This window comes from Phymastichus coffea, unplaced genomic scaffold, assembly GCF_024137745.1.
Source record: "Phymastichus coffea isolate CEN01 unplaced genomic scaffold, Cenicafe_Pcof_1.1 PCOF00137, whole genome shotgun sequence".
Taxonomy (NCBI): Eukaryota; Metazoa; Arthropoda; class Insecta; order Hymenoptera; family Eulophidae; genus Phymastichus; species Phymastichus coffea.
The window spans coordinates 303,390-317,355 of record NW_026706948.1 but is presented as its reverse complement, the minus strand read 5'-3'; positions in this window follow the sequence as shown (position 1 = coordinate 317,355).

Genomic DNA, 13,966 nt, shown 5'->3' with positions numbered 1-13,966 from the left:
AGCTGGGGAGTGAGTCGGTATAGAGAAACCGATATCAGAACGGGAAACGGACAAATGGGTTGAGTGCGCGAGGCAGCGAGAAGGGCATCGCGCTCGTGAACGAAAGAGAAAGAGGTTCGCTCGGGAGAAGAAGACGAAGAAGAAGAAGAAGAAGAAGAAGAAGAAGAAGAGAAGGAGTTGCGTGGGCTAGAACATCTCTCTCCCACCTCTCTAGTCGCGAGTGCGCGCGGATGTGCAACACTGGCCCATATAGCTGCCGGTCTTGCGGCTCCTTTCTGCGCCTCGGCCTCCCATTCTTTCGTCCCCTTGTGTTTCACGCTCGCACCACTTTCTCTTCTGACTCCCTCCCCGCTTCTCTCTACATCTATCCCACGAATTAATCCTTATTACCTCACGATTTGCTCTCGATGTAAGGATGTTCCCGTTACGGCAACCTCTTCGCTGCTCTCTCTTTCTCGCCGATCGTAATTAACTTTTTCTCCGATCGGCTGCACCTTCGCGTGCGCGAGGGAAGTTCCACGTGTCCCGCGAGCGCTCGGGTCGTTGGATCGAGCGGCGAATACTTTTTGGCTCGGGTGCCAAGTGCCCGGATCGTTCTTTGGCTTCCGAAGGTACGTCCTTCGCCGGCCGGGCAAACCGGAGCGCAGACGCAACGGCCCATTAGAGCGATAATCGCCGTCGGCCGATCGGTTTCCCATCGCGCCGCGAGTTTCGGGGTCAGTCGAATTTCCTTCGGGCTCCACCCGGAGCGCGCGGCGAACGAGGCCGATTCCGGCTCCGATCCCTTCGTTCCTTTTATTTTTTCGCGGAGAGCGTCCTCTGCGCGCGGCCGCCACCGCGTGATCCGCGCTCCCGCGGCTCGGACACTTGTTGGCCTGCTCTCCGCGAGCCAAGCGAGCCAAGCGAGCTAAGCTGCCTGGCGCGTATCTGGCCCGTCCGTTGGCTTGTCGGCGGCGGTTCTGTGTCGGTGCGCCGGCGCGCGCGCGCGTGTGTGTGTCGCCCGGGGCCACGATCCGGGCATAGCGGTACTTGCATCCATACCTGTCCTTCCCCGTGCCGTCTCGCGTCCCGCGAATGCCTCGGCCGAGAGAGCCAGCGAGCCGATTCTGGTTCTCCCTACTACCCAACTACTTTTATATCTGCTGCTGTCCGGCACTTCGCTCCCACCGTACCGGCATAAAGACCTGCTGCTGCGGCTGCTGCTGCTGCTGCTGCTGCTGCTGCTGCTGCTGCTGCTGCTGCTGCTGCTGCTGCAGTCGACCTCCCCACTAGCGTGTGTACGTGTATGTGATCACGGCTGCATCTCGCCAGCAGCATTTTTTTCCTTTTTTATTGCTTTTCGCTTGCATGCAGATCTCAATGGTCGCATTATACAGCGTATACCACGTGTTTTTACCCCGGCAACGTTATTAGCTTGCGATGCCTTTTCTCTCGAATAAAAATGACTAAACATCGACTGTGGGATGACGAAAATCTTTGCCTTAATTAACAGCCAATGCATGCGATTAACCTACTTGGTATGCACGCAGAAACGACGATGAAAAAGAAATAAACAAAAAAAATAACAACCTAGTAATACTACGACATATTTGCTGCCGATATTAAAAGTTATACTCGCCCCGGTTATCTAATCGTCCTAACGTGTATTTCCACATCAATAAATAAGTGGACGTCGGCTACCTGCTTTTCAAGATACGCCATTATTTTGACAACCAACGTGCTACGCCGTTCACGGTACTCGTGCGAGTCATCTTCTTAGCGTAACAAATTGTTTCTCATTGTATGACATTACAATTTGAATAATCCTTTATGCTGTAATTTGCGATATATTGATATATCATTGTCGAAAGTATTAACGTGTATACCGAATACTTTTATTAGAATAATAATAAAGATTAATTTCGATTTTAAAAAATATATTGTTGATGTTGCACATGTGAAGAAATGATATACCTATAAAATTGTTAATTTATGACTTGATTTCTGGGACAACTGGATGAGAAATAAAAAAGAAATTTCATGGTAAAATTCAAGTATTTTACTACTTAGTGACACTGGCCAAGCATTATGGGGGAAGCTATAAACAGCTTTCACTGTTATAACTGGCGAGGAGGCCCAAAACCAGAAAATCTAGCTGTACGCTGGTTCGCGTAAGATGAATAAAACAATAAAACAAATAAGTAGAAATATTTTTCGAGATCGCTATAAGAATGCTTTGGAATTGTTGAGACTAATTACTTATACGAGATCGAAAGCATTGACGTTCGTAACGTAAAACTCAGACACCTTGACCAAATAAAATGAAAGAATCAGTGTCAATCTTTGTTGCCTTTTCATTTCTTTTGTTTTACATAAAAAGCTTTCGTCGTTGCGTACAAAGAGAACCTCAATATTCTCTCTTTCGACGAGCGAAATAAACGACGCGCGCAAGACACGTAAGCGCAGTCATTTTGAAAAATTGATTTGTCAAGAGTCCGCGCAAATGATAGCGCTTTTGAAAATGACAGGTGACCGGCGGGCGAATTAAAGTCCCTCGGGAGATCTAAGGGAGCGCGAAAGTATCGCGTTCCCTTAAATTAAGTGCGCGAAACGCATCTCTCTGGCGCTGAATCAAAGTCCCGTTAAATGGCTTCCGCGAATCATTTGGCCGACGCGGATTCGCTAATTAATGTCATTTTCTCACGTAAGACACCAAGGACGTTTCGCTCGTAAATACCCGCACTTTGGTCCTCGCCATTGACTATCATTAAGACTCGGGCTATGATTACATAGGTTTTATTTGCCGTGCGACCACGGCTCTTTATTGAATCTTCCCTTCTTATTCGTAATTATTCGTAACATTTGGAAGTTGACTGCGCACTAGTCGCGCCTGTTATCAATGAACGCCTCGGTTGCCAACTCGTCAACGTCCACGAGAACAATGTTCTCGCCCGAACAGATGTTGTATGCGCACGAGGAAAGCGGCTATGCACGTAAATTAAAAACTGTACGGTACGTCAGGCGGAGCGGCGAAATTTACTCGACAATTCGCATTACCTCCTGCTCTCGAACGCGAGTGTCGATTATTCAAGAGATGTCAGCTCGGCTGATAAAGCGAGAAAGTAGTCTTTTTTTTTTTGCCGGCTGCCGCGTCGCGTATCGTACGAGCTCGCGGGCAGCCGCGAAACGGCCTAACGCGCGGACGCAGAGTGCGAGCGAGGCAACGAACCTCCGGCGTCACAAGGCCGGCTGCCACGCTGGCCGGAACGGCACGTATATCCACTGCAACGCGCACGTGCAGCGCGTTCTCCGCCGCGCCGGGTTCGCGCGCTCGCGTCATACATCTGCATATGTCGCGAGCTCTGCGGCGCGGGAATTTCGATGCTCGCACAGGCGCGCGAGCCCGTCTACTTTTACGATAAGCGGTCTAATGGGACGCTACCATTTTTCCGCTCTCCGCGCAGTCCTCGTCGTCGTCGTCGTCGTCGTCGTTGCCGCGTGGATTATGCAAATATCACGCTCGCGCGATGACGTTCCGGATTATACTGCCGCAGACGTGCTATCGGCGGTGACACAGTTGTCCGATACACTCTCGACTGTCTGGCATTTAGATGGGTATGTGGCTGCGTCCAGTCCGCGAGACACGCCGTGACTGGGTTTTTCACGAGACGGCATATTCCAGACTGGTTGCTGCTGCTGCTGCTGCATCGTCTGTCCGATGGCGCAACGTTTGATAACGCAATTTTCCGCCGATGCCGAGCGTTCTGGTGGTCTTCTACGCGCGATTGTCGTCAGCGTAGCGTTCGATCGGCTTGGATTGTTCGGCGAACGAAAATTCGGAAGGGAGCGCGCGCGCGCGGACAAAGCGAAAAATATAGCTCGTCGTAACGAGCCGAGCTGGCTTTTCCGCGCTGTCCCGCAGCCTGTAAACATTATCCAAGCGGAGTCGTAAAAAACAATAGCGCTTACGAGCTGTCCTGGGCCTGCGCGCGAAAGCCGAGCATAAAACGTAACCGGTGGCCCCGAGCGCGCCGATAGAGATAAAATCTGTCTAATCGTCAGTGCGCGCGCGCGCGCGCGCGCGCAACCCGTCGGTTTCCCAATCGCCCCGCCAGGCGGACGTTGATATTTGGCTATTGGGGTCAACGTACGCCTCCGAAAAGTCTTCGCCAAGCTGATTGGCCGGTCTCTATTCCGACGTATGGCGCGCCTGCCGGCCGAGCTGCTCCCTCGATCGCATCTCCGCGGCGCTGTTTATCGCCGCGCGAGAACCCCTAGCACACGCGCGGAGCGCCTCGACGCCGAACGAACAACCTTTCGCGTCTACGTGTGTCGCAAGTTTATGTGCGGCTTGTCAGGCGATTGTTTACGATGCTGCGCGCGCCAGCTCCTGCTTTTTTATTACCATCTTTCGATCGACGGTTACCGTAACACCATTTTATTACATTTGGCGATTCATTTTTGCTTTCGTCAGATGCAACCTGCTGATTCTTGTGGATCGGTTGCCTTTCTGCCTCTCTCGCTCTTGAGTTATTATTCGTGTGTTTCCTTATGCCGATTTCTACCGCATAGCCGCGTAAAAACTCACCTTAGGTCGCATTATCGGCGAGATTAAGCGGCATGGGTTTTCACAAAATCAAACGACCACCTTCGTTCATTACAGCTTGTAGCATTTCAAATAGCTTATTTTGGACGCACGCTGGTAATTTGCGGATTGGCTGATAATATTCGGAAAAAACGCAATTCACGGCTGTCGAGTCAATTAGCGTCTCCGCGAAGGCAGGAAGAAATTGCCGATGTTATTTCAAATATTGAGGAGTAACGCGCGAACGTGCCGATCGTTACCGATAACAATCGATCAATGTTCTGCATGCCCCGAAGCTTTAATTTTTTGCAAGAAGGAAGTTCCAGTATTGAGAAACCTCTAGAATTACTATCCGTTGTAAAAAAAAAAATAGTTTTCGTACGCGTATAATCGCGGATGACCGTGAAAGCGAGCTCATCACTTTTCCTTGCATGCTCCTATTTTAATTTGCCCTTCATTCGTATAGAAGCCGTTGTCAAAGTCATAAATTTTTTAACGATCTTGTGTAACGCCGAGCGCGTAAGCGAGAAGAAGAGCTCCGCTTTTATTTTGGAAGCAACGAGTGTCAATGCGACGAGGATAGATGCACTGCTCTTATTCTGCATCTCTCGGCATTATCGGAACTCCCGGCGCGTTCGATCGTTTTTAGCAAGTATCTAGTCCGTTACGCGTTGAAAGTCGTAAAATCTAATAAATAGGGCGACAGCAGGCAGTATTTACTAATCATTATAATCAGGCGACAAGGGAAAATGGGAAGTACGAGCTACAAGTAAAATTGTGCCGCTATAGCTACCGTACGATTTGCGTGCCGCTGAAGCGTCGGCGAAATAAACGCCACCACCGCCGTCGCGAAGAAACTCTCTTCGATTCAATGTGTAGTGTGGCCATTCAAACGAATGGCGCATCGGGAGAACGGCATCGAAGCGTAATTAGAAGATCCATATCGTGCGAGTTGCCCTGCGCAGCTCGGTCCACGCGTCCACTTGTCCTTCCTGCGGTTGATTATTCTCGGCATCCAATCGCACACGCTGCGCGCCGCGACGGACCAGAAACGCGCGTCCCGCGCAAAGGGGAAAGAAAATCGCCATTGGCGGTAGCTGTTTCGATGTCGACCGTTCCAAGCTTAATCGCAAGATTGGCCAAGCAAACTCGACGAAATGACAATTTATTGAAACGTCAGACGCCAGGCCCCGAGTTGGAAAGAAGCTCGCCGCATTTTCTCTCCGCGGTGAATGCCAGTCAGCCGCGCGATTGCGTAATCGTTGGCCTCTTGACAATGGGCCCGTGATTGGCAATCGCGGAGAGAGAGAGAGAGAGAGAGAGAGAGAGAGAACATCTGCACCGCACAGCGACAAAAGAGATCGCGGAGCTCGTTCGCCGCTCGCCGGAGAGGCAACGAAAGCTCGCGGACCGAAGCGGCGTTGGCGACGACGAGGGAGCAGCACCGGTAATCGTCGCGGCGCGGGCGTCCGCAGCGTCCTCTCGGCTCGCTAGTTATGCGCGCGGCCGATTCGGAATCCGTGCAGAGAGCGGCGCGAGAGAGCAGCCAAGCGCACGTTGTTCGCCCGGTCGGCTTTCTCCCGCGGCTCGCGTGCGCGCCAATTAGCAGGTCCGCGCCGGCTGCTCCGAGCCCTCGCGCCTCTCGTGACCCGTGCCTTCCTCGTCCTTCGACTACCTACGCTGCCGTGCACGAGGCCCACGACGACTCGGCAATGTAGAAACTTCGCGGAAGCCGAGTCCCGATAGCCGGTGTGCTCGACCAGATACGTGCTTCGCTTGACTTTTCGGTAATCGAGCTACCACGAAACTACCGAGCACGCTCTCGCTCTCGTGCTCGTCTGCTTGCGTAGTCGCGGCACGAGCCAGCTGTCTTTCTTCCCCGCGTGCATTTCGCAGGACTCCGAGCTCGAGTCGCTCGTCCCGTTTCGACGTCCCGCGCGAGTTCCCCGAGTTCCCGAAGTGATCGCCGCCAGGCGAGACGTATCGTCCGAGGGGAACGACGCGTGGGCCGCGCGCACTCCGGAAATTAATCGGCAGCGCCGGCTTGACCTCTGGCGCGCGTAAAAAATGAGGGAACGACGCTGCGGCTCCGAGCGGAGATAAATAAAGACGAATGTGCGAGTAACGAGCGTTGCGCCGTCGTTAATGCCTGCGAAAAATTGGCCTTAAACATGAGTGATGGGCTTTCGCTCGTGCAGCACCGGCAAGCGCCAATGCCAACGCCGAAAGCGCGATCTTTATTTATTGTTTATTTTAGGCAAATTACCGCGGCTCCCTGTCCTCTCTCGCGGCGCAACGATCGTAAAAACCGGCGCGCCGCCTCCGGCGAACCGACCAGCAGAAGCGAGCCGCCGACCTTTTTCAAGGTCTGTATAACTGTGACGCTTACGACCGTCCGGCGGCAAACTGCGCCGGGCTTTTGTTATTTACATCGGCCAAATACACCGCTGCAAGTGTACGACCCGCTCAACACCCAACGATCAAAACCGAAACAGAGTTATTATCTTAACGATGTTCGTGCAGCCTCTCGGGGCTTCCGACTGTTGTTACGCACGCTTGGCCAGCGGACTGTGCCGGTCAGCGCGAGCGCGCCTGACCGCCATAGACTCGTTCTACTGACTGGAGACGTCGTTAATCGTCCACCGCTTCCATTTTCCGTTTCGCCCGAAACTCCCGTAATCATTGTGGGAGTCCACGCGGACTCGCACGTCGACGCCCGTTTCCATCGATGATTTCGCCGTTTTTTTTTTTCCGTTTTCCTTTTTTCTTTCTGAAAGCACCGGTATCAAATAACTGCACGCGATGTTCGCTTCGATAACCGCGAAAAAAATCGTCCGCGCCGCGTGACGTTTACAAAATGCCGTGCTGATAAGAATTTTACGAGCTATCGGTTTCCACGAGGCTTATGCGCTCAAAAAAATGCCTGCAGAAAGAAGAACGAAGGCCCGCAGAAGGAGAAAAGAAGAAACAGACCAAAAAAATAAAAAAAAATAAAAAATAAAAAACGCGAGAAGAGGTTGAAATCCGTTCGGCGAAACCGTTCCCGCAGCAGACTACGTCGCGGCACGGCCAGATAAATCTTATCAGTCGCATCCTCTCGGACACGCGGCTGGAATAATTAAAAATAAGGAGGCAGCCGGCGCGCGACGAACGACTGTTCTAATGAGCCCGCGCGGTCCTCTCCTCTCGGACAAAAGATAAAGGCAAGCGGTGAGCTCGCGAGGGCAAAGAAGGAAAAAAAAAACGAAGCCGAGAGCGCTGCCGGCGTGTGCTTTACGCTGCGCGCTTTTCGAGCGCTGCCCAATCGCCGAGCGAGACCTACATACGGCCTCTCCCTCCCCTACAACGCGGCTGTACGCGCGCGATATACCGTTAACAGCGCCGCTCTCGCTGCAGCGCGCAGCCTCGGACTGCACACGCTCCGCCCGCGCCGACTTACGCCTCCGATCTCGCCTCTTTTTCTCGTCCTTTGCCTTAGGACGCTTTTCTTTCTCTTGTTTCCGAGCGAGCTGCCCTGGCAACGCACTCCGATCGCTGTAGTCGGCCGCTCGTTTCAACGAGCCATAAGAATCCTCGGCTTCTGTGGATCTCGCGATGATGGATTGGCTTTTAATCGTAAGCTCCGCGGCACCCGAGTGTCGTTAATAATCTTCTCGGATCTCGTCAGGCGCGATCGACTCGAACTTTTTACGAGAGCGAACAACGGGCAAAAGAAAAATCTCGCTTGCGTGTCTACCTTTTCGTGGTCATCGGCGCAGCTTCACTCTGCGCCGTGAAAGTAGACCGATTCCGCCGGCCACCGCCGTCTAATTATTCCTTCTTTCTGGCTTTTTGCTCTCATCCCATTGGCTTCGTTCTTTTCGCGATTCTGTTTTCATCTGGAGATTCGTTTCAAATTAACTTTCGATACGTTACGCCCGATCCGTGTACTCACGAGCATTTTCTTTCCTTATTATTTATAGTTTTCCATCAAGTCAAACCCTTCTCAAGTAAATAACCTAATACTGTTTTGGAATTTTAAATTTTCAAAGATTTCAAGTCATTCGTCTTATCTTTTGCGAATAATATCAGATCCTACTTTTATTTTATAGTGCGTACACGACCAAGCTGTTTGTCATTGTCTTTGAGTACATACACTCGACGCATTCGCCTGTACTTTTTTTGACAGTTAATGCGTGAGTTATACGGTATAAACATTTGTCACACTCTGCGCGCCACGGGGTGTCTTTAATTTCATTCCAATTTCATTTTTTTTCTTAATCGCATTCGTACAAGTAGACTGACGAACGCAAGTGTTTGGATATTATTAACATTTTTTTTTATTTGAGATTCAATGATGATGAATGAGGTGGTAGATGATTCAAGGATATTTTTATACCTTCTCTCTAGTAATTCAGTGTAATTAAGTATTTTTCTTTATTTTCTTCAAAATAACACCTTTCGTTCAATATTTCACTTTAATTGCATACATCATTTTTGGTTAATCGTTGATGCACCTGTATTGAAACAGAAATTTACTGTTCGTATAAATGTCGTCGTCACTTAGATCATCAAATATTTTATCAAAGTAACGAAAACACTAGATCACTTGTTAACATGATGATAGTCAATTTTGAAAAACAAGCGATTTTCGAAAATTCAATAAGTGATTTCGACAAACGAAATCCAAGTTCAAAGTAATTAAGAGCCATGGCCCTTTCTCTCAGAGTTGAAAAAGATATTAAAGAAATAAATGAACCAGCTTCGAGAAGAAAAATGAACGCGCGAGGAACGTCAATATTCAATTAATCATGCAGCACAAAAGAGCACACGTTTATTAAAGCTTAACATATTTTAAGAACGTAAAATGTAAAATTCGAACTCGTCGAAGTGGATTTCTGGAAGAGCTTTGACTGCTGGAAGCTAATGAAAAAATATGCGACTCGCAAGAGAGTCGGTAGTGTATAGAAAATGGTGGCCGCACTAAAGCGCACGAGAAATTTGGATAAGCGACGATCCTAAGTAAGGGCCGTTCGACATGTAAATGCAAATGGTAGGTCCGCAAATTTAATGAAACCGACTCGTGCATCGGGGATCGAGCTCTCGCGCACAGAATTTTCTCCGCCAAATCTTCTTGAATCACCCTCGCAACGGATAATCTCTCGACTTATTAGCATTTACGCGACTTTTTCCACTTCTCTTCTCTATCTTTTAACATTTGTTTTACTTTGTATTTAACTTCACTTCGCTTGGTACGTTTTAACTTATCAACACTTTTACATGTATTCACATCTTTCACAAGTGGCCTCGTAATATTCATTCGTAGTCATTAAAGAACATTATCTTTAAATACAAAGTGTTTTCGGATATAACGTGACTTGGTATTAACGGGTTATGCCTGTCAAATTTTTCATAAGAAACTTATTATTACTCTTTCATGAATGGTTTTTTTAACGAGGACTCGAATTTCCATATTTAACTTTTATGTTACGCGACTTCTTTTAATTTCTCTTCTCTGAGTTCAAGCCTATTTTAAAAGAACTACGTTTTACTCTAAAATATTGTCGTGAAATTCATAACAGCGCAAACTTTCGTGATTATTCTAGCTGTTCCGTCTGCTAATATATCTGGCCTGGCCCATTTTATGCACGGAAGCATACATTAGAAGCGTCTAAAAAAAAGTTTCCAAAAAATTAAACATGTTAATTATATATTGTGAAATGTCCTATTGTTATACGAGAATTCTATCAGCGTAAGGTGAGAAGGAATTCTTTTGATTATAGAAAAATCCTCTTGGTACAAACAGGCATTTTCTTAATTGAAATTCTTCTTGTTGTAGAGGATTCGTTTGTACAAGGAGATCTTCTTTGCATCGTCTTTGATGAATACGCAGTAACGTTCCTAAAGAAAAAAATATTTATTTCGTCATTGAATTCATCAATTTTTTCTTTGCTATTACGCAAATTCATAACGCGCAGATTGAAAATTTCAACGTGTATGGAAAAATGAAAGTCGGCAATTGAGATTCGTACCAATAGTAACTGCGAGCATCATGAGTAAATCTTTGTCATTACTAGTTGAAGAAAGCAATGTTATTGTTCGTTCGAAATTCATTTATATATCGTTGAAAAGTTCACTTGGAAATTGCAGTTCGTAAAAAAGGTATATGATTACGCCGCAGATCCAAAATAATAATACAAAGTTGCACTGATCATCAATGCAAATGCGCTTGTACACGACTGAATTGCTTGCTACTGTAATTTTTGCGAAATGCAGCCGTTGTAGATCGCGCGAGAAGTCGCATTACGTAATGGAATGCTGCAAACAAAATGAAAGAAAGAAAATAAGAGAAAAGCACGCAAACGAAAATGTTTATTCTCGACACCTAATGGGCTTAAGTCCACGGTATCGACATGTGGATAAAACACACGGCGCATAAGAACGATAGCAGTCGCAGCGAGACGAGCGTATGCTCGAGGGAATATCGAGCGGCCGATAAGCCGACAAGGTTCCGTTGGCGGGCACGCACTTGATCGGCTTTCCGCGCTTGGCGGGCAGCAGTCCGGTTCGTAGTCCGCTCGGGCAACGAGAGTGAGAGAAAAAGAAACGAGAGCAGGCGGCCGATCGATGTTCTTGTTCCTTGCCCCTTTTGCGCGCACGACACACTCGGGCGCGCGCGCACAAAAGCCGCCGTAAGACGCGCCTCGCATCCGCCTCTCTCGCGTGATTACTTTATCGGAGCCCTGGCTCTTTCCGCGAGCGCGCCGATCGCCGCCCCGATGCACGGTCATCTCGCGCGCCGCGGGCCGCCTTTTCGGATGCCGTGTTGCGCTTTTCAATTTGGCGTAAGAAACTGGCCGGCTGCGCTCGTAAGCCTTCGCAACGTTTGTACAATCGAACCGCGATTAATACACGCGTGTCCTATGAATTTATAATTCATCTATATACGTAGTAATCGTACTCATTTCAGTTCGTACTTTCTTTCCATTGAGATGAAGTTAACGCAATTGAACGTCGTTTCAAACCAAACTTTACTTCTCTTTCAGTCAATAAATAATCATAATTGGTGTTTTTAATTGCGAAAAATCGTATGGTATTTGATCAGATAAGAGGTTTTTTATACGTTCGAGTGTTTTCATGATTCACAGGTAATGCGTTGTACTTGAAAAAGCCACGAGCGCCATTAATTTTATGTTTAAGGCCCGACCGAATTAAATTCGAGTTTCTCGCATTGTAAAATGGCCCGTACACCCGCGAGCGTCTCGTCCTGACGGACAATGTCTCGGTACACTAAAACGTACAAAGCCAACCTTCACTTCACTTCACTCGACGTCACTTTGAATACCGAGATTTCTTTTGCAGATTTCTTTATTTTCTTTTTTTGGTTGGATGTCTTTTATCTCGCAATCGTTTCGGGTGTGATTAAACGTCCGTGAAGAATGAAATGGGCTCATTGTTGGAGTTGTGATTGACGCACAAGATTTATTTGGGATGGCCGGGCGACAGACATATTTGGCGACAAACTGCGTATAAATAAGCACCGAAGTATGGCTGCGGGCTTTGCGACGGGATAAAATTTGGTGAATCGGGAAAGAAAGGATATCGAATAGCTGCGAGATGTGCAGACGTGCCGAGGCGAAGCCGAGCGTTGAGCAACCAAATTATTTGGAAAGGAGCATGGTAAGGATGATTACACAGCCTACGGGCAATTGTACTTGGGTTTTGAAACGTACGTGCGCGTACGCCAAAGCACGGCTGTTAATTTTGATTTGCACGTTGAACTGCAGGTAATGCGCGGATATGAAGCTGCGGGAATGGCCATTGTCAAGCTCCTGAAAGGCGGCATTCGGCGAACGACAGAAATGCGAGCCTCGCGAAACTGTCGATGGCGATAAAGCTCGGCAGACCTTGCAGTTGGAGCATGGGTCGTTGGTGAATATTTGGCGCAACTGCAGCGCCACTCTCCTAAAGTGGCAATTCAATCGGGAATAAAATGCGCCAGCTATGCGGCATTACACTAATATACAGGTTGAATGAGATAAAGCGTCGGACTCGTGACAGGAAAGCAGTCGTGTGCATTGTCTAAAGTACGAGATTGGCCGCAGCGGAGCCAAGATTTTTTAGGTGAAGCGCGAAGCTTCGAACGCCGGGGGAATGCAACGTAGAAAGCAACCGCGCGGCGGCGACGACGGCGACGGCGAGGAGTAAAAGTGCCCATAAATATCATGCCTGCAGATATATCGAGCGGCGCAACCAATAGGCCCGTCCTATGCAGGCCCAGACAATGCCAAGAGTTTCACTCCAGTTGGTCGGGCAGACGAGAGCTCCTCCGCTGACGCGCTCTTGCCCTCGGCATTGTCAGCCGCTGCGCCGCTGCGCCGCTCACAGGCGATCCTCCGCGGCGCGCCAATGGGGAAAGTCGCGCGGGTGCATGACGTTTCAATGTGCGCGGCATGCAGGTGTTCCTCTGCCTCGAGCCGATCGCCGTGCTCCATTGTTTTTTTCTTTCTTCTGTTTGCCATCCTGCTCGCTCCTCTTTCGCTGGCGCGCTGCTCATGAGCAAATGATCGAGGGGAGTGTCGATCGCATCGCGATATTTCATGCGCGCGAGAAACAATTATGCGACTGCTGCCGGGGCTCCAAAGCGATTAGTAATCGTGCACGGCACGCTTCGCTCGCTGCCCCGTTTTATCGCAAAAGGAGCAACGAAAAATCAAAGGCCAGGGCAATTCATTGCTCGATTGTTAATGCCAAGTCATGATCTTTCCTTTGTCTCTGCGCGCCAGTTATAAGGAGCTTCTTTTTCCTTCGACTGCTTTATTTTCGCGATTTCGCATCTGCTGGGTCAGGCCGCTGGGTCCCAATATAAACGACCGATGCTGCGCGTACTTTGCGAGCATAATCTCGACGGGACTGATTGATGCGGCATCATCTTACGCTGCATCTGGCCGACAAGCTTATGAGTTTATTGCCATTTCTGCAACATTCCGCTATCTCGCATTTTTTATGCGCATTCACTTGGCCGTTGTTTTCAACTACTCGATTTGCATTTTGTCATTCGATAACGGCTTGTTTTTTTCGTTTTTTTTTCTCTTATTTTGCCGTTTTTTTTTCGATATCCACTTCTACATTTGCACGCAAAAACTAGACAATAGTGGTGAAAGGCATCGAAGAAAACTGCCGTCAGTCTTTCATCGAGTTATTTCGTTTTTATCCACTTCTCCGTAGCGATTGCGAAAAAAAATGGATAGATACGAATTTACGAAGATCCGGATGAATAAACGCGCGTACAGTGAATATTTGGCCCATTACGAGTCTCCGATGACGCAACAATGCAATAAGACAAAGTATACCAATACATACCCGGCAAGAGAGGGAGAGAGAGAGAGAGAGAGAGAGAAACGCTCAATGATATGCTTTGCT